Raw genomic sequence first — 24911 nt, forward strand, 5'->3', positions numbered from 1 at the left:
GTGATGTAACAAAAATTATTGGAGATGGGTTAATTTACTAACCATTTTCATATGGCATTTAAAATGTAGTCTCCATTGAAGTCTACCAAAGTGCTCCTAGTTTTAAATTTTAAAAATTGTTTATCTAGATTAATACTTCTTAAGCTTTGTTTCTCGTAATAATCCTTTTTAAGTATTTGTTTTCCTAAATGAACTTCTCATGAAATATTAATACCACAGATATACTAGATATCTATTGATGTACTGTATGTATATCTGAGCTTTATACATTCAAAAGAGTAAGATTCTTTTGTCTCCCACAAGAACCAATTTCATTCCCTTAGAGGTGATATCCCTCCATTCCTATCTCCCATGACTTTGAATGCATGACTTAAATTTAGCAGAATAAAAAAATAGAAACCTGACCTATAGTCTAGAATTTATGTAGCTGATTTCATGTACTTTGGATAGTCCTATTTTTACAGCAATTATTTTTTCTCATAAGTCATTAGGAGTCATGTGCCTCAAACTTCATTTTTCATATTCCTCCCCCATTACTGTGAAGGCAGTGTAACTTAGTGATTCAGAGCACAGGTTCTGAAGTCAAATAGCATATTTTCAAGTCCTATCACTCTTACTGAGGAAGATTTTTTATCTTAGACAAGTTATTTAGACCCTCTAGGTCTCAGTGTTATTTTTTTCTTTTTTAATATATAAATGAGACCTTACAGAACCAATGTTAGAGAATTGTTTGAGGACAGAGATGTCAATGTTTTTGTATATTGCCTAGAATGTAGTTTGTGGCAAATATTCTTATCATTGTTGATGCTTATGGTTATGTTAGCCTATTTCATAGTCTCCAAATCCCAGAATTTCTTAGTGGGAAGGCAAGAAACTGAAGCAAAAACTTTTCCGTTATGAGCCTTACTCCTGTGTCACCATAGGCCTTAATCCTAATTTTCCAGCAGTAGCATTGTCTTCCTGACTTCCAGATCCCAGGCCACCTAGGCCTGCCAGTATTAAGATTCTGAATAAGGGACCACAATAATCCCTTTGATTTGGAAAGGGCCTAAATCTGTGTGGAAGATCAAATGTGTGTGTGTGTGTGTGTGTGTGCACGCGCATGTGTGTGTACATGATGTTTTATTTTACATATGTTTTTATATATGTGTAGATCTATATGTGTATACATACATAAAAACATTCATACATATATATACACACACACACACACACACACACACATACATATATATATATGGACACAAATACCTTAAAAGTATTAAGCCTAAAGGTTTGGACACTGACACAGATTTTAATGAGACAGCCTCCCAGCAGAAGCAACCGGTGAGGGAGAAATGAGTTATAGCCTCTGCTGTGATTTATCTAAATCCGTTGGCAAGACCCATCTGTGAGGGAGAGTGGAAGGAACACTAACTGGGCTTGGAGTACAAAATTCTGAAGCCAAATTTTAGGAGCATAATTTAGTAGCCAGGTAAACTTGCTTAAATCACTTAATCTCATTGAGCTTTGCTTTGGAGATTATAATGACTATCTTTTTGAAGGATTCTGTTGGGCTCATGACAATTCTGGTGTATTGATAAGGATAGTTGGTAGAAACTAAGGCTTTATGTGAATTTAAAAGAGGACTATTATATTTACTAACTTTTACCCATATTTTAAACTGTGAATTTTTGTTACTACTGTGGGATGGGGGGGGATAATTTTCTGATTTCTAATTTTTTTCCTATCTATAAATTTATCTCATTATGACCCTGTTCAATTAGACCTTGTTATTGAATTATAAAATAAATATTTACCCAAAAGGCTGATATTAATTTTAAAGCTGTCTGAGATTTCAAAAAAAAAAAAAAAAAAAAAAAACCCACTAAATCTGCCTTTCACCCTGCTAATAATCTTTCAAATATCTTCAAGGTTAGATGGCTTTGAATGGCCAGAAACCTACGTCTGCACTTCCTTTTCCTTTCCTTCTTAGCTAATGGAGTAAAAATCTGTTTAAAAAACAAACAGACCAAAACCTATCTCTGTACCTTAGAAGCATTTCCAGTTGTCTCTGTAAGTCAGTCTACAGAAAGGGATATAAACTGAGGATTGTTAAAATCATCAGGGACATCTGCACGGCTACTTTGGACAGACATTAAAGATCATAAAATGTCAGGAATTCATTTTCACGAGGTAGAATTAGAAATGTCCCAGGACAAGGGGCAAAAGTGGTACATGGTTAGCAATGCACCTGAGAAGTTTCTTTCTGTACCTTCTTGTACCATCCTCCTCACTTCAACATGCAGGTAAATGCGAGGACATGGATTAAAGAGAACTGAGAGATTATCATAATTTGGGATCTTAGAAAAATCTCTCAGAAATGGATATAACAAGAAATATTGGTCACTCCCATGAATGTGTGTCATCCTACCAGAAAAATAATAAGCCCCTAAGTTGTGCCAAATAGTCACCTTAGGGTTCAGGTGACAGGTCTCTGTTTAGTTGACAGAAGTACACTAGATTTCCTCTCCTCTACTACATAGCACATTATTTTCTGTATGAACAGAGAAATTTGAGCTACTTTGCATGAATGTTGAACAATGAAAGCAACTCAGCATATCACCGGTGTTTTTTTAAACATGCAATGTTTTTAAAATATGCAATGTCAAGCTTTACAAATTAGCAACTTATTTTATTTTATTGATGGCCTGTAAGCTGACTGTGGTACCTGCTCTTGCTCTGGCATCTCTTTCTCCTGCCAGTCTCTTACCTTTTCCATACCAGTCTATTTATTGGAGCAGAGGCCAGGGCATGGGTTAATTATGATTCCACATAGTGTTTATTTCACTCAGTAAGAACTCTGTGAAAGATCTAGAGTAGCAGTGGTGCAGAGTGGCAGAAAATTGGTGCATTGGACATTAGCACAGATGCATTTAATAATTTACACAGAATTAATAAGACACTGGGTTATTTTTAAGACTGATGATCAAGTGACTATTACAGACACACTTTACAAAATTGATACTTTGCTGGGGGACAAACCAAGTTTAGTAATGTAATTAAATAGAAATTAAATTGGGGAAAATGCATAATCATATTCTTATTAATATGTTAACTTTGTAAAGATTATTTGCATATTGCAGGAATTGAGCAAGATAACTGAGGCAAGTTAATTAGATTTCAAGTGAATTGCCACCATGTTATTTCATATTTTATAAGAATAGTAATTAAAATCCAACATGTTATAGCTACAGTATGGTATTTTCTTATATCCTATACTAACATTTCAGTATAAGTCATTTTAGAACATCAGCTTAATGGATTAGTAAAAGTATAATAGTGTAACTGGGCATTTATTGTTACTAGAATCCAGATTATGAAGTTAATTTTTATTATTCTTAAAGTCATTCACAGCACAATTTTAATGATACAATATTTACATTCTATCTGGCGCTCTTGTATGCGCTTTGTTCTGCAAGTGACTTTTTATAGTATATTTACATCCATTTATTTAACCTTATTTTATTTATATAAAACATAATTTCCATGGTCTCTGGATTTGAATATCAAGAAGCAGTGGGCAGGTTAATATGCCACAAGATGTATGAGCTGGGATTTCATTTCGTCAGACCGTCATACCAATTTGTCAAACATTTCTAAGTTTAAACAAGGGTAAGGATGTAATGGGCAATTCTGCTTCCTTCACAGAAGAATAATTATAAAAAGGATGATGAGATAAAGGCCTATTAAAAAATGTAGAATCTAATCTTCCCATGAGCAGGTTAAATGCCCTCTTGGTCATCTGCCATTTAGAGAAGAGAAACCTTATTGCTCTGGTGACTTGGAGTCTAGCAAGGTTCCAGTAGTTGGTGTAGCCAGTGTTTTCATTGAAAAATGTGGCATAGAAGCTAGGGAAAAATAATATCAATAGGTTGTTAATCAGATCAGCTTGAGATAGCAACTGCCTTGCTGGGAGGCCTCTGCGGAAAGTTCCTATTCTGTTGGTTGAGAAGAACTTTCTCTCCTTTTTCCTCAGTGCTTGAGATTATTGAAGAAACATTTAATTGGCCAAAGGAAGGGTTTCAATCATGTTTCCAGTAACGTTGATTGTGAAGAATGTATTAACATTTCAACTTTCCAAGTGAAAAAACAGAAGTGCAGATACGTATTGTGCATTTTCTAGTTATTTCTAGAGTTTCCCAGGAAGGGATAATGACTGCATTTCCCTGATGATCGCTTCACATCAACCACTCTCCATTACTGCTCTTAACACAAACTACAACTGCTTATTTGCATCTTACCTCTGTGGCTTTTAAGCTCTCAGGAATACTCTACCCAAGTATAATAAGACGCCTGTGGCTGGGCATGGTGGTTCACATCTGTAATCCCAGCACTTTGGGAGGCTGAGGCAAGCAGATTGCTTGAGCTCAGGAGTTTGAGACAAGCCTGGGCAACATGGCAAAACCCCTTCTCTACAAAAAATAAAAAATATAGCAGGGTGTGGTGGTGCATACCTGTAGTCCCAGCTACTATGGATGCTGAGGTGGGTGGATTGCTTGATCTTGGGAGGTTGAGGCTGCACTGAGCCATAATTGTGCTCCTGCACTCCAGCTTGAGTGATAAAGCAAGACCTTGTCTCAAAAAACAAACAAACAAACAACAAAACAAAACAGAAAAAAACACTGTGATACATGTTGTGATTTGGTACCAACATTATCCTTCAGTAATAAAGGATTTAATCTCCCAGCTACTGGAGCCTCAGCTTTTAGCCCCTTTCAGGTACTGCCTTAGATACAGAGACCCGACTTACTCAAAGTCATGTCACCTTTCTGGGATAGCCCATAGCCAATGACTAATCAAAGGTCCAAAGGCCCAGCTGTCTAACCCTCAAGTTGGAAAACTTAGACGGTGTATCTCAGCTTCACAACTTCCTGCAGGATCTCATGAATACCACTGGGACTGTGTTGCAGGTCAGTTTCTCATTTTGCCCAATCCTGCCTTATTCTTTTTCCTTCCATAGGTTGTATCTCAAGAACAGTCCCTAGCAAACTTCCTGCACACTGAACTCCATCTCAGAGTCTACTTCCTGGTAAAAACCAATTGTCCTGATTCTACATCTCTGATTTGCCATTATTTTATGGAGAATATAGAGTTAATTCTGCACTAATGTATTTTGTATCCCCATTTTGAATACACACTTCCTGAATGGCTTAAATAAATGAAAATAACAGTTGAATTTAGATGATAGGTTTAATAAAAGAGATTGAGTTTACAGGATTTAAGAGGGCCCTTGTCTTAGAGAACATGAGATAAAATGAGGGAATTTTACTCATAATAGAGATAATTAGATTCAGATCTTGAATACATTAATTAGAAATCAAGGATATGAATTTAAGTGAATGTCTGAAAAAAAGGAAGGAACATTTTTCTCTATAATCTTCAGTGTTTGATAATTAAATAAAGGTCCCAGAGGAAAGTCTATTTTTTGCCTTTGAAGCTTCAGTTGTTGGATAACTACTGGAGCAAAGGCATTAAATTTTCTACAGGAAAAGAGTTTTGAGCAAGGAAAGAAATTTTTCTTGCAAATGCTCCTAATGAAGAACACTTAAGCTCATTACCCAATATACATAATAAAGCCACTCACTGAACCTCCTGAGAGCCCCTTGGCTAAACACAATTATGGACAGTGAGCATGGAGCCAAGAGGAAAATAATTTTTTTTTCATATTAATAACACTTTTGGAACCATTTCAGGAAGCCTTTCCAAATATTTAAAAGAACCTTAAATAGATTTCTATAGGGAGTTTTATTTCGACATTCAGGTGCTTTCTAGATAGCTCTGTAACTATGAGCTCTCTATGAGCTCTTAGCTCTCCCCAGTGAATTTGCGTACCTAATTTAACACACTATCTTTGTTTTACAAACTGTAGCCATAAAATTTTCCTGCTTTCTTTGAGTTATTTCAGTCTGAGATTTAGGACATTTCTAAGTTTTAACTTGTCATGTCTTCCCGGTACCATTAAATCATAGCATTCTCTTAATTTTCCCCTAGATAATATTTACTGAGGCTTAGAATTTCAAAGTTAGCTAGGGCTGAATGTAAATGAGAAGTCTCTCTAACAACGTACATTAAGAAAATCATTCCCCTCCCTAATCATAGAGAAGTCTCTGACTGTGATGTGGGCTTATTTGCTTATTTGCTATTTTACTTAAATAATGGTATTAGTTATGACTTCAAACCAAAATATTACTAAATATGACCTTTGAAATAGAGACGTTCTGTTGAACAACCCAGCATGTTTCCCTCCCCTCCCTTCCTTTGTTTTCTTCTACCTTTTGCTCTCTTCTTTCCACATATATTCTTTGAATCTATTGTCATCACTGATAGGTGTCAGTAATCCAAAATTTGTATGTTCATTTATTCCACAAATATTTAATAAACATATATTATATACTCAGACATATGTTAGACATTTTAAATACATGTGTTAGTCAAATGGGCATTTCTTTGCTCTAAAGCTCAATAACATAAGTGATCCCTGATCTTAAGGAGGTCACTATGGAGTAGGAGACTCAGACATGCAACAGCTAAGTATCAAATATGTTATACATATTAGTTACTACACAAAAATGAGTTTGAGAACTTCCCAGTTTGAGAGCTGCCTTTGGGATTCAGAAAACTATCAATAACAGAGAAATGCAGGCAAGGAAATAGCTTTGTGGGCTTAACACTGAAATCCTGGAACTGCACCTTTAGGGGGTGCTAAACTGTATGGTCTGCAAAGAGGAAGCATTGAGCATTGAGGCTGGAATATTAGCAAAGGGGTAGATCAGGACCTTGCATTCCTTACTGAGAAATTTAGCCGTGGGAATTATATCAAAGAAAACAAATTGACCACCAAAGATTTGGGGTCCCACCAAAGATTTCTTCCCAGCCAGGGATTACATACTCCAGTTTCTAGCAAATCTAGATGATAACTGGTGTTCACTTATTGAATGCAAGCAGCTGAATTATGTGTCATTCCCAGATCAAGGCGGTAAAAAACAATTAGTCTTCTCCATTGCTTCTTATCTCCTGTTTGAATAATGACATCCAGGGCAACCTTGGAAGACATATGTAGATGTCAGAGTCTCCAGCAACCTGAGTTACTGAATTACTGGGCATCAGAACCTCCAGCCTGGAAACCAAGAACACCTACATTAGATGAACATACAAGTGAGAAATCAACTTTTATTCTGTGATACTATTGACTTTTTAAAAAAATTTTCTTTGTTACTGCAGCTAGTGGGCTTTCTTCTGATTAACATAGCAAATATTAAAGGACATTTTTCATATGAATATGATGTAATCAGGTGTATATTTTTGAAAAATGCTGCTATTACTGTGGGCAGGAAGATCATGTGATTGGGAGGCTTCAATAAACCACTAGAAGGACAAGATCTGTATCAGAACTTCTATAGCAGAAAGAGAAAGGATAGCTTTGGGTGCCATTTGGATGCTCCATCCTTCAGTAACTGCTCCAAGCTTAATTACGGATAAGTCTAGATAGCCCCCAGGTTTTGAAATATGAAAGGTAAATTTTTAAAAATTAATATGAAAGTATCCAATGAATAATGAAATTTATGGTAAACACAAATTAGTTTTGGAGCACCTAAAATGTAATTATCAGTGATGACTGTATTCAGGACCACCATATTAAAACATTTGAAATGAAAAATTATCTTTTAATGGGAAATCTACATCTCATCGTAAAAAAGAATACCTTTGGCTTAACTCTTCTTCATAGAAAACGATTTTGTGTGTGTGTGTGTGTGGAAGCTACCCACCTCATAAAGACAGGACTGCCATGATATATTTCAGGCAAGAGTGCCTAGAGACTTATAAATGCACGAATAGTGGAGTTTGAAGAGAGAAATTCCCTCTGCCAGGGTGCAGAATGCCAGATAATGAATCCTTATGAAGGTGACATTACAAATTGGAATCTGGAAGGAGAAAAGAACTCAGGGAAATAAGAGCCGTTATAGAATGAATGATTGTGGTAATTAAGGTTATGGGTAAAGATGGGTTTAGCTATTGCAATGCAAATAAATCAGGAGTGTGTTTCAAGCAATGAAACAGTGTGCCTCTTGGAATTTGTCAAGTTCTTGCCTTTTTTGTTTCCATATAACTTAATTCTCTAGTCAGGAAATATCTTACAATTGTAAGATATATTGAAAAAAGGTAATTGCTAAAATATGAAAAAAAGCCTTATATATACACTTAGCTTCCTTGAACTAATTTTGGATTATAACAACAAAAAGACATCAATCATATTTCTCAATCAGTATTTAGCGTATCATTACCAACCTTGGCAGGGATAAATGACGTTTGTAGGTGATGTTAATGAAGATGACATTTTAAATTCAGATTGGCAAAACTCAAAGCTTCTATTTGTAAAATAATGCCCTAATATGACACTAGATCTCTGAGGCAATGTTTCAATCATTAAGCCAGAATATAGTTTGGTTAAATGTTTTATGTATAAATTGATTATAATTCTATTTCTTAAAAATCACTTTTATATAATGAAGATTTCTGTTTACTTTTTGGATTTTATATTGTTTATTAGTTGTCTGTTTTCTGTTTGCTTGGGGGGGATTGTTTTGTCCTTTTAAAAATGTTAAGCTGATACACTATAATTGTATGTATTTATGGGGTATATGTGATATTATGATACATGTGTACAATATGTAATAATCAAATTAGGTCAGTTACATCCATCACCTGAAACATTTATCATTTCTTTGTGTTGGGAACATAAAAAACCCTCTCTTCTAGATACTTTGAAATATACAATAAATTATTGTAAACTGTGGTTACCTGCCTGTGCTGTAGAACACTATTACTTATTATTCCTATCTAACTGTAATTTTGTACCCAATATCCGTACTTCCTCCCTCCCTTCCCAACATCTGGTAACTGCTATTCTAATCTCTACTTCTATGAGATCTACTTTTATAGTTCCCACATATGGGTGAGAATGTGTGATATTTGTCTTTCTGTGCCTGGCTTATATTACATAACATAATGTCCTCCAGGCTAATCCATGGTGCTGCAAAAGGCAGGATTTTATTATTTTTACGGCTGAATAATATTCCATTGTTTATATATACTACGTTTTCTTAATCCATTCTTCTGACGACGGACACTTAGTTTCACTCTATTTCATGGATATTGTGAATACTATTGTGATAAACATGGCAATGCAGATAACTCTTTGATATGCTGATTTCTTTTCCTTTGGATATGTACCCAGTAGTGAGATTGCTGGATCATATAGTAGTTCTATGTTTAGTTTTTTGAGAAAACTTCATACTGTTTTCCATAATGGCTGTACTAATTTACATTCCCATTAATAGCATATAAGCGTTCTGCTTTTTCACACTCTCACCAGCATTTTTGTCCTTTTGATAATAATTATTTTAACTGGTGAGATAATATCTCATTGTGGTTTTGATTTACATTTCTTTAATGATTAGTGATGTTGAGCATTTTTTCATATACTTGGCCATTTGTATGTCTTATTTTGAGAAGTGTCTATTCAGATCATGTGCCTATTTTTATATGAGATTATTTGTTGTTTTGCTGTTGAGTTGCTTGAGTTCTTTATATGTACTGGATGTTTATCCTTGTCAGATGGATAGCTTGCAAATATTTTCTCCCATTCTTTCAGTTGATTCTTCACTCTTTTGATTGTTTCCTTTGCTGTGCAGAAGTTTTTTAGTTTGATGTAATCCCATTTGTCTATTTTAGCTTTTCTTGTCTGTTTCTGAGTTCCTACCCAAAAATCCTTTGCCCAGACTAATGTCCTGAAACATTTTCCATATGACTTTTTTCTAACAGTTTTATTGTTTTTGGTTTTATATTTAAGTCTTTAATAAATTTTGCTTTGATTTTTGTAATCATGAAAGATAGGGGTCTCATTCAATTCTTCTGTATACGGATATCCAGTTTTTCCGTTAACATTTATTGGAAGGACTGTTCTTTCCCAAATGTGTGATCTTGGCACATTTAGTGAAAATCAGTTGGCAGTAAATATGTGGATTTACTTCTGGGTTCTCTATTCTGTTTTCATGCCAATATGGTACTGTTTTTTTTTTTTTTTTACTACAGCTTTGTAATATATTTTGAAGCCAGATAATGTGACGCCTTCAGCTTTGTTCTCTTTGCTCAGAATTGCTTTGATTATTTGAAGTCTGCTGTGGTTTCATGCACATTTTAACTATCTTTTGTTTCTGTGAATAACATCATTCCTGGGATTAAATTTTACTTAATCACAGTGACTAATCTTTTTGATGTACTGTTAGATTCAGTATGCTAGTATTTTGTTGAACATTTTTGCATCTTTTTTATTAGAAATATTGACCCGTAGTTTTTTTTCATTGTTGTTGTTTTTTCTTGTGTCCTTGTCTGGCTTTTGTATCAGAATAAAGCTGGCCTCATAGAATGCATTTGGAAGAATTACATTTCCTTCAATTTTTTGGAACAGTTTGAGAAGAATTAGTGTTAATTCTTTAAAAGCTTGGCAGAATTCAGTTACAAAGGCATCTGTTCCTAGGTTTTTCTTTTGGGGAGTTTTTAAAATTACCGATTTAATCTTATTTCTTGTTATTTGTCTGTTTAGGTTTTCTATCTCTTCATGGTTCACTCTTGGTAGATTGTGTGTGTCCAGGATTTTATCAGTTTCTTCTATGTTTTCCCATTTGTTGGTGTAAGGTTGCTCTAATGATCCTTTGTATTTCTGTAGCATCAGTTTTAAAGTTTCCTTTTTTCTCTCTGATTTTATTTATTTGGCTCTTCTATTTTTCTTAGTTACTCTAGCTAAAGGTTTCTGGATTTTGTTTTTTTTTTTTTTTTAAAAAAACCTTTTTACTTCATTGATATTTTGTATTTATGTCTCAATTTTATTTATTTCTGATCTTTGTCTTTCCTTCTATGACTTTTTGTTTTTTCTTCCTTTTCTAGTTCCTTGGGGTGCCATGTTCAGTTGTTCATTTGAAATCATTTTACCTTTTTGATTTAGGCATTTATTGCTATAAACTTCCTCCTTAGTACTGTTCTTAGTACTTCCTTTAGATTTTGGTATGTTATGTTTCCATTTTCATTTGCTTCAATTTTTAAAAAATTTCCTTCTTAATTTCTTCATTGACACATTGGTCATTCAGAAGCATGTTGCTTAATTTCCATATATTTTTATAGTTTCTAAAGCTTATTTTATTGACTTCTAGTTTTATTCTACTGTGATCTGGAAAGATGCTTGATATGTTTCCAATTTTTAAAATTTGTTGAGACTTTCTTGTGACCTATCATGTGACATTTTGTCTTCTATCCTGAAGAATGTTCTACATGCTTATAAAAATAATGTGTATTTTGCATCTATCAGATAAAATGTTGTGTACATGTTGCTTAGGTCCATTCAGTCTAGATTATAGTTTAACTCCAATGTTTCTTTGTTGATTTTCTGTCTGGTTGATCTGTCCATTGCTGAAAGTGGGATGTTGAAGTTCACAACTATGATTGCATTGCAGTCTGTCTCTCCTTTTAGATATACTAATATTTGCTATACATATTTGGTTATTCTAGAATTGGGTGCATATATATTTACAATTATATAGTCTTGCTGAATTGACTCCTTAATTATTTTATAATGACCTGCTTTCTCTCTTTTTATAGTTTTTGACTTAAAGTCTATTTTATCTGATGTAAGTATGGCCACTCTTACTCTCTTCTGGATTTGATTTGCATGGAATATCTTTTGCTATCTCTTCATTTTCAGTCTACGTTTTTCTTACATGTTAGATGAGTCTCCTGTGAGCAACTTATAGATGGCTCTTAGCTTTTTATTCATTCAGCCACTCTTTTAATTGGATAACTTAATTCATTTTTATTCAAGGTTTTTATTGATGGGAATTGGCTTACTTCTGCCACTTTAAAAATTTTTTACTGGTTGTTTTGTAGATCTGTCCTGCTTTCTTCTTCTCTTGCTTTCTTCCTTTGTGGTTTGATGTCTTTCTATAGGGGTGTGTTTTGGTTCTTTTTCTTTTTACTCTTTTGTGTATATTACAAGGTTATGCTTTGTGGTTACATTGAGGCTTACATAAAACATCTTATACCTATAATATGTTATAAAGGTATTAAAAGCTTAATTTTGATTGCATACACAAACTACCCACTTTTGCTCACTTTTCCGAAGTTTTATGTTTGTAATGTCATATTTTACATCTTTTAATAATATGAATCTCTTAGGAGATTATTGTACCATTATTTTAATAGTTTTACCCTTCGACCTTTGTACTAGAGATATAATTGTTTGACTACTGCTCTTACAGTATTAGTGTTTAGGATTTGATGATGTATCAATTTTTACCAATGAGTTTGGTATTTTCATATGATTTTATGTAATTAATTAGCGCTTTCTTCCTACAGCCTGAAGAACTTACTTTAACGTTTTTATAATGTAGGTCTACTGGTGATAATCTCTCTCAACTTTTGTTCTTCTAAACATAAGTCCCTTCAGTTTTGAAAGACAGAATTGCTGGGTATACTATTCTTGGTTGGAAGTTTCCTTTTTTCAGGATTTTGAATATATTAACCCACCTTCTTCTGGTTTACAAGGTTTCTTCTGAGAAGTCTACTGATAATCTTACAGGGGGTTTCCCTCTACATGATGATTCGCTTTTCCCTTGATTCTTTCAACACTCTTTGTCTTTAATTTTTCACAATTTGACGAAGATATGTCATGGTAAGAATCTCTCTCTTTTTTTTTTTTGGATACTGAGTCTCACTCTGTGGCCCAGGCTGGAGTGCTGTGATGCAATCTCAGTTCACTGCAACCTCCGCCTGCCCAGCTCAAGCGATTCTCCTGCCTCAGCCTCCCCAGTGGAGGTGGCTCTTGCCACCATACCTGGCTAATTTTTTAATTTTTAGTACAGAAAAGGTTTCACCATGTTGGACAGGCTGGTCTAGAACTTCTGACCTCAAGTGATCCAACCGCCTCAGCCTCCCAAAGTGTTGAGATTATACACATGAGCCACCACTCCTGGCCAAGGATCTCTTTTAGTTCATTTTATTTAGTGTCCCATGGGCTTGTTGAATTGTGCATTGTAATTCTTTCCTCTGAGTTGGAAAGTTGTCTACAATCCCTTCTTTGAATTTGTTTTCTGTCCCTTTTCCTATTTCTGGCATGCCAATTATTCATAAATTGTTCTGCTTGATAGTGTCCTATAAGTCTCATAAGCCATTTTCACTCCTTTTTATACTTTTTTAAAACTCCTCAAATTCGATGATTTCCAGTGGTCTGTCCTCACATTTAATGATCCTTTTTTTCTGCTTGATCTAGCCTGTTGTTGAACTCCTCTATTAAATTTTTCAGTTTGTTTATAGCATTATTGAGATGTATGATTTCTATTTGGTATTTAAAAATATGTATTATCTCCCATTTGAGATCTCAACTTGTTCTTGCAATGCTGTCTTGACCTCTGAAAGCATCTTTATGACAATTATTTTGAATTCCTTTTGAGTAAATCACAAAATTCTGTTTTCCAGGTCAGTTTCAGAGAGTTATCTTTTTCTTTTTGAAATACATTCCCTTTTTTTATTTTACTCACTTCTTTGTGTTGGTTTCTATATATTAGATAAGAAAACAATTTATCTCAATCTTGTTAAACTAGCATTATTTAGAAGAAGGTTTTTTACCAATCTTTCCTTCCAGAGATTTTAAGGTGCCTCTTTAATCTTTTTTCTTTTTCATTTCTTTCTTTCTTTTTTTTTTGCCTGGACTGTTATCTTTGTTTTTGGTGCCTACCTGGGACTTAGAATATGTCCCATCTTGTTCATACCCTAAAATGATATAAGAGGAGTCACATATTTTAGATGTACCTGGAAAGATTGGGAATGTTGGATGTGAGTTCCAGTAACTTCTATTTTCATAGTGAGGCTGAATGAGGGCATTTTTTCCCTACTTTATCTGGACTAAGCCAGGGAAGAGGACCTGTGGCTAATGCTTGTATTCATATTCAGGCTACACCTTCTGATTCTGAAAGGATAGATGCTGGAAGTGAGCTTGTTATATGTTCTTCTGTTTGTTTTCTGTGGTCTTGGGTCACTCAGGATTGCAATGTTCCCTTGAAGTCTAGAAATACTTCATTAAGGAGACAGTTGCTTAGGGGAAACTGTGGAAGTTGTGGTGCTTGGTGCATGGCCAAACTCCTTTCAGAAAGACTGGATATGCCTGGATTTATCTCTTGGGTGAGCTGGGGAAGGTAGGTTTTATGAAGTGTCAAGCTCTGGCTCTGGCTACTGTAGTTAGATTGCTTATTTGTTTGATTGTATTCCCTGTTAGCTCCTTGATGCAAGTTCGTTAGAGCGTAGGCCATCAATTAGCCACTGAGAATATGTGTCATGAGCCACTTCCAGAAAGAACGTGAGAGCTTCATGTTCCTGCCCCCTTTTCTGCATACTTCAAGAGGGTATAGGCCCTGGAAGTGTTTGGATGTCCATTTAAGACCACCTCTTTGTTCTGGGATCAAGGGAGATTCACATATGCCTAGGCCAGAGCTACTAGGTTTAGAATGGAGTGTTTTAGGAGGCATCTTTAACAACTGGGGCTTCTCATGTGTGTTCTGGATCTCTTCTAGGGAGAAACAGGGAGTTATTTGTTGTTGCTGTTTTTTAGGCCTCTTCTTTGCCCTAATCCTAGGGGATGTAATACCTTAAAAAGCCTACATGCTTGTACAAAAGCCATGGCCACATGGTCACTGCTTTTTTTTTTTAACCTGTGGTTTAGAGAGACACATGTATATGCCAGCCCTTTCTGCTCCCAGAGTTAGGAGATGTCCATTTAAGACCACCTCTTTTTTCTGGGATCAAGGGAGATTCACATATGCCTAGTCCCTCTGTGCCCAGAGCAACTAGGTTTAGAATGGAAGTCGTTTAGGAGGCAACTTTAACAACTGGGCCTTCAGAGTGTGTTCTGGATCTCTTCTAGGGAGAAGCAGGGAGTTGTTTATTTGTTGTTGTTTTTAGGCCTCTTCTTTGCACCAATCCTAGGGGATGTAGTACCTTAAAGAGCACACACACTTGTACAAAGCGATGGTAACTGCTTTTTTTTTTTTTTTCCACCTGTGGTTTAGAGAGACACAGGAGTATGCCAGTCCTTTCTGCTCCCAGACCTAGGAGATTTATGATTCAGTCAGTTAGGTAGATGTTAATAGAGTTGGGGTGTTTGGTGTGGTTGTAAACTTTTCTTTGGCTGGCCCCAGGTTAATAGATGACTACCTCTTTTAACTACCTGATACAAGTTGGTTAGAAGTCAGGCTACCTGCAGCCACTGCAGGGGTATTTCACAAACCCCTTCTGGGGGAAACAAAGGGTTGTGTCTTTTATACATCCCTTCTCTGCACTACTCCGTGGTGAATAAAGTCCCTGGAAGTCCTTGCATGTCCTTAAAAATAACACCACTTTGTTTCCTACAGTCTTGAGAGACATGAATGTGTCTACTCCCCTCTGCTCACACAGTTGGTGAATTAAAAGTCAAACCATGGAGAAACTTGGGCTTTAGGCCCTATGTATGAGACCCAGACTCCCTTCACCACAGAGGGAAACTAGGTGTTGGAGAGTTATTTCCCAATTTTATGGTGCAGTGCCCAAGGTGGGGTCCACGCAAGTGTGCCTTGGCTTCTCCTACCTACTCAATGTGCATGTTTGCTCAGTGGATCGATGGGTAGGATTCCTTCAGTTGCTCTCTGATTTTCTCTCAGAGGGTGTTGATTTATGGATAGATGTTTATTTGGTGTATCTGTGTGTGGAGGGAGTCAGAAGCTTCCAATTTCCCAATGTTGGTGACATGACTATATTTTCTATGACTAGTGATAGAAAATATAATATACCATCCAGGGAATTGATTCGAAATTGAGGTCTTCAAATTCCTTTATATGACTACAGAAAAATTTTTTATTTATTCTTAAAATTTTTTTTTGTTTTCTGATAATAAAGTTTTTATGTGCTCAGTCTACAGAGCTTAGAAAGTATAGAAAAGTAAAAGAATATTAAAATATTTAAAAATAATGTGTCTTTCTTTTTTCTTTATGCATAAATAAACGTGGTGTGCTTTTTCTTGCAATGTTTCTTCATATATTCTAATATCAATAATATTCATTTACATAATTTTAGTAGCTGCATAATGATCTGTCTCATAGACGATCATATACTTTTACATAATTATTTTCTTTCTGAAAATATGGAATATTTCCAAAATTTTGCTATTCTAAAACACACACACACACGCACAAAGGAATAAAAAACCTCCACTTGGATAAATTTCCATATGATGTTTCTATATCTGCACATATTATTTTCATAGCAAAGATTCCTTGAAGTAAAATTACTACATCAATGTGCATAAACCTTTTTGAAAGCTCTTGATATATATTGCTAAAATGCCCTCTAGGTCGCCTCTAGCAATTTACACTCTCATCGTTGGCTATTCTTAACTGGGCCTAGTGAGCTTTGATTATCATTACTGTTTCTAACCTGTGTCAATTTGATAGCTGAAAAATGAGATCTCATTGTATTTCCTATATTTTTTCATTTCTCTGTCTATAAGTGGAAATAAGTTTTTTGTTAGTCATTTATATTCTTTTCTCCTTTAACTGACTTTCTAAACCTTTGCATATTATTGTTTTCATGATACTGATTTAACACAATATGTTTTTAGCAGTGTATATTCTAAAATATTTTTTTCTAAACTCGATTTTTTACTTTTGTACATATCTTTAAATTATTCTACAGATAAATTCTTTATTCATTTCATCTTTAAAATTTATCCATGACATAATCATTTACTAGTTACTTATATTTTTAAGTTATTTTTAATATATTTTACAGTTAATCTTTTAATTTATAGATTTTGGCTGCATAAATGTCTTCTTTTGAGAAGTGTCTGTTCATGTCCTTCACCCACTTTTTGATGGGGTTGTTTGTTTGTTTCTTGTAAATTTGTTTGAGTTCATTGTAGATTCTGGATATTAGCCCTTTGTCAGATGAGTAGGTTGCAAAAATTTTCTCCCATTTTGTAGGTTGCCTGTTCACTCTGATGGTAGTTTCCTTTGCTGTGCAGAAGCTCTTTAGTGTAATTAGATCCCATTTGTCAATTTTGGCTTTTGTTGCCATTGCTTTTGGTGTTTTAGACATGAAGCCCTTGCCCATGCCTATGTCCTGAATGGTAAGGCCTAGGTTTTCTTCTAGGGTTTTAATGGTTTTAGGTCTAATGTTTAAGTCTTTAATCCATCTTGAATTAATTTTTGTATAAGGTGTAAGGAAGGGATCCAGTTTCAGCTTTCTACATATGGCTAGCCAGTTTTCCCAGCACCATTTATTGAATAGGGAATCCTTTCCCCATTGCTTGTTTTTCTCAGGTTTGTCAAAGATCAGATAGTTGTAGATATGTGGCATTATTTCTGAGGGCTCTGTTCTGTTCCATTGATCTATATCTCTGTTTTGGTACCAGTACCGTGCTGTTTTGGTTACTGTAGCCTTGTAGTATAGTTTGAAGTCAGGTAGCGTGATGCCTCCAGCTTTGTTCTTTTGGCTTAGGATTGACTTGGCAATGCAGGCTCTTTTTTGGTTCCATATGAACTTTAAAGTAGTTTTTTCCAATTCTGTGAAGAAAGTCATTGGTAGCTTGATGGGGATGGCATTGAATCTATAAATTACCTTGGGCAGTATGGCCATTTTGATGATATTGATTCTTCCTACCCATGAGCATGGAATGTTCTTCCATTTGTTTGTATCCTCTTTTATTTCATTGAGCAGTGGTTTGTAGTTCTCCTTGAAGAGGTCCTTCACGTCCCTTGTAAGTTGGATTCCTAGGTATTTTATTCTCTTTGAAGCCATTGCGAATGGGAGTTCACTCATGATTTGGCTCTCTGTTTGTCTGTTATTGGTGTATAAGAATGCTTGTGATTTTTGTACGTTGATTTTGTATCCTGAGACTTTGCTGAAGTTGCTTATCAGCTTAAAGAGATTTTGGGCTGAGACAATGGGGTTTTCTAGATATACCATCATGTCATATGCAAACAGGGAAATTTGACTTCCTCTTTTCCTAATTGAATACCCTTTATTTCCTTCTCCTGCCTAATTGCCCTGGCCAGAACTTCCAACACTATGTTGAATAGGAGTGGTGAGAGAGGGCATCCCTGCCTTGTGCCAGTTTTCAAAGGGAATGCTTCCAGTTTTTGCCCATTCAGTATGATTTTGGCTGTGGGTTTGTCATAGATAGCTCTTATTATTTTGAAGACATTTATGCAGCCAAAAAACACATGAAAAAATGCTCACCATCACTGGCCATCAGAGAAATGCAAATCAAAACCACAATGAGATACCATCTCACACCAGTTAGAATGGCAATCATTAAAAAGTCAGGAAACAACAGGTGTTGGAGAGGATGTGGAGAAATAGGAACACTTTTACACTGTTGGTGGGACTGTAAACTAGTTCAACCATTGTGGAAGTCAGTGTGGCAATTCCTCAGGGATCTAGAACTAGAAATACCATTTGACCCAGCCATCCCATTACTGGGTATATACCCAAAGGACTATAAATCATGCTGCTATAAAGACACATGCACACGTATGTTTATTGCGGCATTATTCACAATAGCAAACAAAGACTTGGAACCAACCCAAATGTCCAACAATGATAGACTGGAATAAGAAAATGTGACACATATACACCATGGAATACTATGAAGCCATAAAAAATGATGAGTTCATGTCCTTTGTAGGGACATGGATGAAATTGGAAATCATCATTCTCAGTAAACTATTGCAAGGACAAAAAAACCAAAAACTGCATGTTCTCACTCATAGGTGGGAACTGAACAATGAGAACACGTGGACACAGGAAGGGGAACATCACACTCTGGGGACTGTTGTGGGGTGGGGGGAGGGGGGAGGGATAGCTTTAGGAGATATACCTAATGCTAAATGACAAGTTAATGGGTGCAGCAGACCAGCATGGAACATGTATACATATGTAACTAACTTGCACACTGTGCACATGTACCCTAAAACTTAAAGTATAATAATAATTTTTAAAAAGTATAGATTTATTTTGGTATGTTTTGCTAGATCAAAATTTCAGTTGTAATTCAATAAAGCTGCACGATATAAACTGAGCACACAAAATCAGTTTCATTTCTATATACTAACAATGAACTATCTAAAAAAGAAATTAATAAAACAATCCTGTTTACAATAACATCAAAAAGAATATACCACTTAGAAATAAATTTAAGTAGGTGAAAACTCTATACACTGAAAACTATAAAACATCAGTAAAAGAAATTGGAAGATATCTTGTGTTCATGGATTGGAAGAATAAATATTGTCAAAATGTCCATACTATACAAAGTGATCTACAGTTTCAGTGCAATCATTATCAAAATTCCAATATCATTTTTTCACAGAAATAGAAAAAAATCCTAAATGCATGTGGATCCACAAAAGACCCCAAATTGCCAAGGTAATTTTGAACAAAAAGAACAAAGCTGAAACCATCACACTATCTGACTTCAAAATATACTTTAAAGCTATGATAACCAAAACAGAATGGTATTGGTATTAAATGCAGACACATAGATTAATGGAACAGAATAGAAAATCCAAAAATAAACCTACACATATATGATCAACTAATCTTCAACAGAAGCATGAAGAATACACAATAAGGAAAAGCCAATCTCCTTAATAAAAGGTATTGAAAAAACTGCCTATCCACATGCAAAACAACAAAACTGGATTCCTATCTTCTACCATACACAAAAAATCAACACAAAATAGATTAAATATTTAAATTCAGACCTAAAACCATAAAACTCCTAGAAGAAAACACAAGGAAAATCTTCCTTGACATTAATCCTGGAAATGATTTTTTGGACTTAGCTCCAAAATCATAGGAAATTGAAATAAAAATACATAAGGGCATCCCCATTGAATTAAAAAATTTCTGCACAACAAAGGAAACATTCTACAAAATGAAAAGGCAATCTATGGAAAGGGAGAGAGTACTTGCATTGCAAATCAAATATCTTATCAGATTTCCTATGATGGCTATAATGAAAAATAAAAAATAAATATTGGCAAGGATGTGGAGAAAATGGAAACCCTGTACATTGTTGGTAGAAACATCAATTGGTACAACCATTATGGAAAACAGTATAGAGGTTTATCAAAATATTTTAAAAAGAACTACCATATCATTCAACAATCCCACTTCTGTGTTATATTCAAAGGAAATGAAATCAGTATGTCAAAGAGATTTCTATGCTTCCATGTTCATTGCAGCATTATTGACAATTGCCAAGATGTGGAATCAACCTACATGTTAATCCACAAATGAATGAATAAAAGAAACATAAAATGAAAAAATAAAATATAAAATTATTTAGTTTTAAATATATAAATCAGGCTATTTGGGACAACTCGGATGAACCTGGTAGAAATTATGTTAAGTGAAATAAATGAGACACAGGAAGACAAATACTGTATGATATCACTTATGTGTGGGATCTATAAAAGTGGAAAATAGGAGTGGTTACCAGAGGTTGTGAGGGTGGGGGAAATAGGGAGATGTTGGTTGAAGGACACTAACTTTCACTTATAAGACAGATAAGTTCTGGCTGGGCACGGTGGCTCATGGCTGTAATCCTAGCACTTTGGGAGGCCAAGGCAGTTGGATCACCTGAGGTCAGGAGTTTGAGACCAGCCTGGCCAAAATGACAAAACTCTATCTCTACTAAAAATACAAAAATTAGCTGAGCATAGTGGTGGGTGCCTGTAATCCCAGCTACTTGGGAGGCTGAGGCAGGAGAATCGCTTGAGCCCAGGAGGGAGAGGTTGCAGTGAGCCAAGATGACACCATTGTACCCCAGCCTGAGTGAGAAAGAGAGAGACTCCATCTAAAAAAAAAAACAAAGGTAAGTTCTGAGATCTTATGTATAGCATTATGTATAGCATGATGGCTATAGTTAATAATAATGTATACTTGAAATTTGCTTAGAGACTAGATCTTAAGTATTCTTGCAACAGCAACAAAAAGGTAACTATAAGAGGTAATGGATCTGTTAATTAGCTTGATTTTGTAAGTATTTCACAATATGTACACATATAAAAACATCACATTGTATACCTTAAATGTATACATTTTTAATTTATCAGTTCTACCTCAATAAAGCTATGGGGGGAAAAGATCTAAGTTGTTTGTGCCACACGTGTCCGTATAGAAGACCACCTAAACAGGCTTTGTATAAGCAACAAGGCTGTCTATTCACTTGGGTGCAAGTGGGCTGAGTCCGAAAAGAGAGTCAGTGAAGGGAGATAGGAGAGGGGCAGCTTTATAGGACTTGGGTAGGCAGTGGAAAGTTACAGTTGAAGGTGGTTATCTGTTGTCAGCAGGGGAGGGGGTCACAAGGTGCATGGTGGGGAGATCAAGAGATCCATTGTCCAGGAGAAGAATATCATAAGGTCGATTGATCAGTTAAGGTAGGGCAGGAACAAGTCATAATGGTGGAATGTCATAAGGTTGGTTAATCAGTTACAGCAGAAACTGGCTGTTTCACGTCGTTTTTGGTTCTTCGGCTGCTCCAAACTTCTTGGCTCCTGCAGGCCATCTGGATGTATACGTGCAGGTCACAGGGGTTACAATGGCTTAGCTCCGGCTCAGAGGCCTGACTGTTTGTTTGTTTGTGTGTGTTGTATCTTCCAAAGTTTTTGGAAAGAGAGGATATGTAAAAGGATATATAGATTTATATATAAATCTATAAACTGATAGCTATATTATATATGCTTTAATAAATTAGCACTTTCCTTTACCACCATCTCAAGATATTTGCAACAATCTGAGTGTAGCCTCTCTCTTATATATAGAAACTATACTATGCACAAGTGCATAAAAATTACTATATAACTATATACATATCTGTCTGATGATCAGAATTTACAGGACAATGTGTGTTGTAGCCTTTATTAGAATATCTCCATTCCTTCGCTGTGTTGTTTTGTAATGCTTTTTGTATCATATCACATATATATTATACATTATATTCTTATATAGTCTCTGGTCTATATCAGAACTACTTATGTTAGCTCACTGATCTGCTATAACTATAAATCATTCATTTATTTGCTATACTTTTTAAAATGATACATTTTAGAATAATGTGACTGTGCGAGTGTTTTATTTCCCCTTTTCAAAATGGTTTATCTGATTTCTTCCAAGTAACTTAAAATTATTTTGTCAAAATCCAAATAACTTTTTGTTGGTGTCTTTAATACGATGGCAGCCAATGCAAAATAATTTTAAGCGTAAGTAAAATCTTTTTAAAAATTCAATGTTTCCATCCAGGAAAATGCTGTTTCTTTATTTAAATTTTCATAGCTCATAGAAATGTTGTGGCTTTGTTTATGTAAATTCCAGTCATCATTCCCCATTAAAATAGGTTATTTCTATAATATATATATATAACATACTTGGTTTTTATTTTAGGAAATTTCAATACATTGCAAGTTCTAATGGGACTTTAGTGATATATAGGAAGCCAGGTACCTTCTTAATTAGGTATTTTACTAGGCTTTGTTGTTAATTCTATTATAGTTAATCATCTGGAAGCTTTAAAAAACAAATATGATGACATCATTGTAATAATTTTGTATTATTCTTTCCACTAGGTTTAACTCATTACTTGTTCTCTTTTCTTCTCTTTTTACTTAGACTATAACTTTCAAAAAATGTTAAATACTAATGCCACTAGCAAATTTATAAAATTATTTCTAAAATGGAGAAAATTTCATTACAGCTGTGTTTTCCAAAGTGTTATCTTTGAAGTATTAGTCTCTCCAGGTGCTCTGCAAGAAAATATTTTGTGTTTAAAAAAAAATATTTGTGAAAGTTTTCATTACGGTGTAATAATGTATTTTTGCATGGTAAAGATCTAAGAAATTCTATAGTAGTAAAAAAAATTTAATTGTGTTTTACTTCATGTTCTTCTAACAGTTTTTTCATAGTATTTTAATTAAAAAGTTATTAGGGGCCAGGTGCGGTGGCTCACGCCTGTAATCCCAGCACTTTGGGAGGCCAAGGTGGGTGGATCACCTGAGGTCAGGAGTTCGAGAGTAGACTGATCAACATGGAGAAACCCCATCTCTACTAAAAAAAAATACAAAATTAGCCGGGCGTGGTAGTGCATGCCTATAATCCCAGTTACTCGGGAGGCTGAGGCATGAGAATCACTTGAACCCAGGAGGCGGAGGTTGTGGTGAGCAGAGATCGCGCCATTGCACTCCAGCCGGGCAACAAGAGTGAAACACCATCTAAAAAAAAAAGTCATTAGGATTCATTTTTCTCTTGAACAAAATTATCTATGAATTAATATCAAGGATAGGATTGGAGATGGGAAAATGTGTTCTTCTCTAGGGGCGGACAATAAGGAATGCATTGTCTGAAAAAATTTAAAAGTGGTAATATAGGCAAACTAAAGAACAGTTTTATTATTGCTATACATCTATAATTCTCACCCCAAAAATCTCTGGTTGATCTGAGTTCTAAATTTAGATAATTGTTTTTGTTTCTGTTGAGTCTGTATGATATGTGTATGAGCTTCCATTTTGACCATTTTTTAAAATTATCCTTTAATAAGTATTATATTCTACATGGAAGTTAGTTTGAGATATTCCCATTTAGATAGTGACTCCCAAGATATACAGAATCAACTACATGTGTTAATTTGGAGAGTTCATTGGTAAAGGATAGAATTGTCATACAAAATTTGGGCAAAGTTTCTATCACTGTGGGACTATGTAGTCCTTCACTGAAACCACGTATTTGAAGTAAATAATCATAGCATAGTGGTAGCAAAGACAAAGAAGCAGAAGGTGTGTTATTTTGATTCTATAATTCAGTATGTACCCTTTGAGATTTTGTGTTTAGGAGTATAATATTTGTGTTGGCTAGATGCAGATTTTGGTTCCTACATAAAAAATTTTGCTACAAAAGAATGATATATTTAAGTTGGCATTTTTAGTTGTTCCTATTTGGGCAGCAGAGCTGGCCTTTGTTCTCCTGAATCAGTCATTGGCTCAGGCTGGGAGTGAGGCATCCCATTAGGAGAAGATAATTCTTCACAGGAGAAGCCCTCTGTGAGCAGTTAGCAACTAACCCTCACAGCAGCTGGTGGTGGTTCACTGGCCTGGTAAGGACTCTGAGTGTGGAACCAATAGAATGCACTGCAGCATGAAACTTTTATTCTGTTAAAGAGTTCTTCAGTTTCTTTTTCAAAAAGACACCTGAGGTAGGCATAAAAAAAATTTCCTTTCTCCTTAAAAAAAATTAATTGCCCAGAATCTGGGAATTTTATCTAATATGATTAAGAAAACAGTCTTTGCAGATGTGATTAAGAATATTCAGATGGGGAGATTAGCCTGGATTTTGCAAGTGGATCCACAGTGCAATCTCTGTATCCTTATAAAAAGGAGGTTGAAGGAGATTTTACACAAAAGACACAGAAAAGGTGATATGATTACTTTCATTAGCATCCATGTGAAGAGACCACCAAACAGGCTTTGTGTGAGCAACATGGCTGTTTATTTTACCTGGGTGCAGGCGGGCTGAGTCCGAAAAGAGAGCCAGCAAAGGGAGATAGGGGTGGGGCCGTTTTATGGGATTTGGGTAGGTAAAGGCAAAAGGGGGGTTGTTCTCTGGTGGGCAGGAGTGGGGGGTCACAAGGTGCTCAGTAGGGGAGCTTTTGAGCCAGGATGAGCCAGGAGAAGGAATTTCACAAGACAATGTCATCAGTTAAGGTAGGAACAGGCCATTTTCACTTCTTTTGTGGTGGAATG

The sequence above is a fragment of the Pan troglodytes genome, chromosome 2, assembly GCF_028858775.2.
Source record: "Pan troglodytes isolate AG18354 chromosome 2, NHGRI_mPanTro3-v2.0_pri, whole genome shotgun sequence".
Classification (NCBI taxonomy): domain Eukaryota; kingdom Metazoa; phylum Chordata; class Mammalia; order Primates; family Hominidae; genus Pan; species Pan troglodytes.